Genomic DNA, 5,180 nt, shown 5'->3' on the forward strand with positions numbered 1-5,180 from the left:
ATTCCTCATAACAAGCTAAACTAGTTTTTCTTACATAAGTTTAACTTGAATTTTGAACTTAATTTAGACTGTTTATGTTTATTCTTTCAATCATTTATCATATAATACATATTTAGTGGGTGTACATCTTACTACATGTCAAATCTCCCAGATTTCTTTAAAGAACATTTACACTTTCATTCCATTTTTAAAGAAACTGATTATGAAAACATGTAAATTGTTGTTTATTTATACCTTTTTATTAAAAAACAATTTACTGAAAGAAACAAACTTCCTTCATATAAGCATACTCATTGAACATAGTACAGGTTAAACAATCAAATGATCAGATATTCAAGTACATGATTCATCTTTTATCTGTACATTATAGTAAAGTTGCATTAGTGTAGAATTAGAAAAGATAAAATTAACCAATTAATTTCAAGGCTATAATATTAGTAAATCATTTTCACAAATGTGGCATAGTTACGAACCAAGGCCCAATGAGCCCCAATAGAGGTGATGCCCCATCCATTCTGTCGACCGCTGAGGAAACGCAGCTCACTTCCTTTCTGGGTTGGAAAGAAGTTGAATGAGACCCCTCTACACTGTCCCACTTGAAAGAAGCGCCCATGATTGGTGACAAACACAAGCTCATAAATGTAACTAGAGTCATACTTTCCAGAGATCTGAATAATAGATTCTTTGTCATAGAGTTTCATCTCCATTAGATTGCCATAATTTACACCAACCATTGCTGTCCAGTTACTCTCGTACATCAGCTGGAGCCTAAACAAACATGTCATTATGTTCAAATAGTGCATATGCCATAAAGAACGACATGTATAACAACTCAAACTTCTATTATATAAATTAAATCACAAATGCTTCCCTGAGAGAAATAGTTTTTAGAATCAATTGATGTCAATAAGTTCTTTATCATTCCACTTTCTGAAATACTTCATACGTTTATGTCTTTATATGTGAAGATCCAGACTGTCCAGTTGTGCTTTAGAAAACTTACCCAGAGATATAGTTATTACTGTATTCCCAAATTCTGATACCAGTGATGCGACCCTCACTTGCAGTGGAAAATTCAGTCCCACTGCCTTCCCCAACAGCAGGTGAGTAAGAGAAAACATCAGGTAAAGCTGAAAGAGATAATAGCAGCTATTCATTTGTGAGACAAAACTATCTCGCCTAAATTACTATATACAGACTTTTTCAAACTTAGCAATAAGGTGTGAGCTGGTCAATTGTATCACAGATGTGTGGTGAGTAATACTCACGTTTTGTCATGCCCATGGCAAGAACTGCCCAGAGAATCCAGAAAAACTGCAACATTTTGAAATGAATTGCTGTCCAGTACAGTCCAGGAATCTAGGCATTCATAATCAATTATGTGTTTGAATATTATATTGCATTACATTAGAGTGCAACTGTATTTCTGAATTTCATGATGTCACTGATACAAAAACTGCAGGACAAAGCATGTAACTTTGTGAACAATTAATCACTTTGCGACACTTTACAATAAGGTTAATTTGTTAACATTAATTAATGAATTAACTAACATGAACTAACAATGAGCAATACATTTGTTACTGTATTTTGTTAGTTTTTGTGAACGTTAGTTAATAAAAACACAGTAGTTCATTGTTTGTTCATGTTAGTTCACAGTGCATTAACAAATGTTAACAAAGAGAACTCCCGATTTTAATAATGTATTAGTAAAATTAACATTAGCAAAGATTAATAAATGCTGTAGAAGTGCAGTTCATTATAAGTTCATGTTAACTAATGAACATTATTGTAAAGTGTTACCCAATTAATAAGTAAACTAGTTTAAAATTATCACTGTGCATACAGACAAGTGCACATCTATAACTCAGAAAAAAATATATCACAGCATTCACAAAGAAGAAAGAGATACATAAATGATGCATTACCTGTAGATAGGTACAGTATGTGATTGATAGTTACATTTTATGTTGAGTAAACCTGCATGGCTTTCCTGATCGTCAAACTTCTTTTATTGGTTGAACAATGTGTGTTTGTGTTCCGGTCTATTTTCTGACACTCCTCAGATGGCATGTTGTTGAACTCGCAACTTATGGAATAGCATCAGAATATCACAACAACTTTATTTTTTACTTTCAGTTTTAAAGGATAATTTTAAGAATTATAGATTAACTTTAAAATACCTGAAACGTGTTTAGCAGAAAACAGCTACTCAGATTTTGCTAAACTCTTTTAATGAATGTACTAATAATAAATGTACTAAACTGATTCACATCAGTTAAAACATACTAATACAAACCCGATTCCAAAAAAGTTGGGACACTGTACAAATTGTGAATAAAAAAGGAATGCAATGATGTGGAAGTTTCAAATTTCAATATTTTATTCAGAATACAACATAGATGACATATCAAATGTTTAAACTGAGAAAATGTATCATTTTAAGGGAAAAATAAGTTGATTTTAAATTTCATGGCATCAACACATCTCAAAAAAGTTGGGACAAGGCCATGTTTACCACTGTGTGGCATCCCCTCTTCTTTTTATAACAGTCTGCAAACATCTGGGGACTGAGGAGACAAGTTGCTCAAGTTTAGGAATAGGAATGTTGTCCCATTCTTGTCTAATACAGGCTTCTAGTTGCTCAACTGTCTTAGGTCTTCTTTGTCACATCTTCCTCTTTATGATGCGCCAAATGTTTTCTATGGGTGAAAGATCTGGACTGCAGGCTGGCCATTTCAGTACCCGGATCCTTCTTCTACGCAGCCATGATGTTGTAATTGATGCAGTATGTGCTCTGGCATTGTCATGTTGAAAAACGCAAGGTCTTCCCTGAAAGAGACGACGTCTGGATGGGAGCATATGTTGTTCTAGAACTTGGATATACCTTTCAGCATTGATGGTGCCTTTCCTGATGTGAAAGCTGCCCATGCCACACGCACTCATGCAACCCCATACCATCAGAGATGCAGGCTTCTGAACTGAGCGCTGATAACAACTTGGGTTGTCCTTGTCCTCTTTAGTCCGGATGACATGGCATCCCAGTTTTCCAAAAAGAACTTCAAATTTTGATTCGTCTGACCACAGAACAGTTTTCCACTTTGCCACAGTCCATTTTAAATGAGCCTTGGCCCAAAGAAAACGCCTGCGCTTCTGGATCATGTTTAGATATGGCTTCTTTTTTGACCTATAGAGTTTTAGCCGGCAACAGCGAATGGCACGGTGGATTGTGTTCACCGACTATGTTTTCTGGAAGTATTCCTGAGCCCATGTTGTGATTTCCATTACAGTAGCATTCCTGTATGTGATGCAGTGCCATCTAAGGGCCCGAAGATCACGGGCATCCAGTATGGTTTTCCGGCCTTGACCCTTACGCACAGAGATTGTTCCAGATTCTCTGAATCTTTGGATGATATTATGCACTGTAGATGATTGATAACTTCAAACTCTTTGCAATTTTTCTCTGAGAAACTCCTTTCTGATATTGATATCTGATATTTCAACATTTGATATGTTATCGTCTCGGTTACGTATGTAACCCTCGTTCCCTGAAGGAGGGAACGGAGACGTACGTCAGTAGTGACCGACGAATTGGGATATCGCTAGAGAGCCCTATCAGCTTCGAGTGAACTACAACAGGCCAATGAAGTTGGCGTGCGATATTTGCATAATGCGCACCGCCCCCGCCAGGTGGTATAAATAGGGGAGCAGATGCAATCGCACTCTGTTTTTCGCTGAGGAGACAACCTAGTCTGCACTACAGCGAGGGTACAGCAACTGTGGCGACGGGACGTACGTCTCCGTTCCCTCCTTCAGGGAACGAGGGTTACATACGTAACCGAGACGTTCCCTTTCAGTCGGTCACGTTCGACGTACGTCAGTAGTGACCGACGAATTGGGATCCCAAATAAAGCGCCACAGTATGAACCCCTTCCAGTGCCCAGCGCAAGCTCTAGCCACCCGGCGCACCAGTGGGACGGGGAAGGGGGCGAGCTTACGCCGAGAGAGTCTACTGCTGTTCCGATATACCCACTAAGTAAACTAGACTACACTGGGGAAGCGAACCCGTAGGGGACGCTGCGGAGACCACTACCCACCTGTAGGGGAGGAATTTACGTGGAGAGTACACATATGGACTGGCCGTGGGCAGTACGCATATGGAGTCCCTGGGATGGCTCCACCTGGGTAGGGGGGAGACTCATCTGACAGGTGACAGCAGAGCTGGCTCTGCTAGGGAAAGACACGGGCTCGCCGTAGGGAGTTGACCGTGGACAAATACACACATGGGACCGCTCACGTGGAGGGGTCACGACATGTGGAACCCAGCCAAACGTCAACGTCGGTGACGGAGGTTTGGCCTGGCATCAGACACTCCGCAATGTCCGAGCCGAAGGGGGAGGCGGAGGAACTCGACAGGGTTCGCCAAGCGGGGAACTCGACTGGAGTAAAAAGGATGCACGTATCCGGCCCAGGGGGCGGGAGTGGCATTGCAAGCCGACACTAGAACGGGCTCTTCGCGTCTACCGGCTGGTGGAAGCGAGTACACGGGAAGATACCGGTTCTACACGAAGGCTATAGAATCTAGCGAACGTGTTAGGTGTCGCCCAGCCCGCAGCTCTACAGATATCTGTCAGCGAGGAGCCGTGCGCCAGCGCCCAGGAAGAGGCCACTCCTCTGGTGTAGTGGGCTCTCAACCTGAGCGGGCAAGGCACGCCCTGGGACTCATACGCCAGGGCGATGGCGTCCACTATCCAGTGGGCCATCCTCTGCTTGGAGACAGCCTTTCCCTTCTGCTGGCCTCCGTAACAGACAAAGAGCTGATCTGAGGTCCTAAAGCTTCGCGTTCTGTCCACGTACAGGCGCAGAGCGTGGACGGGAGAGAGCAAAGCTAGGGCTGGGTCTGCCTCCTCCGAAGGCAGCGCTTGCAGGTTCACTACCTGATCTCAAAAGGGAGTGGTAGGAACCTTGGGCACATATCCAGGCCGGGGTCTCAGGATAACGTGAGAGTCACCGGGCCCGAATTCCAGGCACGATTCGTCAACCGAAAATGCGTGCAGGTCCCCTACCCTCTTGAGCGAGGCCAATGCAACCAGGAGGACGGTCTTTAGGACAGTACTTTTAACTCGACTGATTGCAAAGGCTCGAAGGGACGACCCCGGAGAGATGTAAGAACCAGGGTC

At 42.5% G+C, this 5,180-nt stretch overlaps 1 long non-coding RNA gene across 1 annotated transcript; it reads right to left on the reverse strand.

The window, feature by feature from the left end:
• Positions 1 to 217: 217 nt before the first annotated feature.
• Positions 218 to 1,359, reverse strand: LOC127497864 (uncharacterized). Its single transcript, XR_007925677.1, has 3 exons — positions 1,269 to 1,359; positions 1,004 to 1,130; positions 218 to 768 (listed from the first exon to the last, which is right to left on the reverse strand). It is a non-coding gene; the product is annotated as an uncharacterized LOC127497864 (long non-coding RNA).
• Between the last annotated feature and the right edge of the window lie 3,821 nt (positions 1,360 to 5,180).

Source organism: Ctenopharyngodon idella, chromosome 16 (assembly GCF_019924925.1).
Source record: "Ctenopharyngodon idella isolate HZGC_01 chromosome 16, HZGC01, whole genome shotgun sequence".
In the NCBI taxonomy this organism is placed as follows: Eukaryota; Metazoa; Chordata; class Actinopteri; order Cypriniformes; family Xenocyprididae; genus Ctenopharyngodon; species Ctenopharyngodon idella.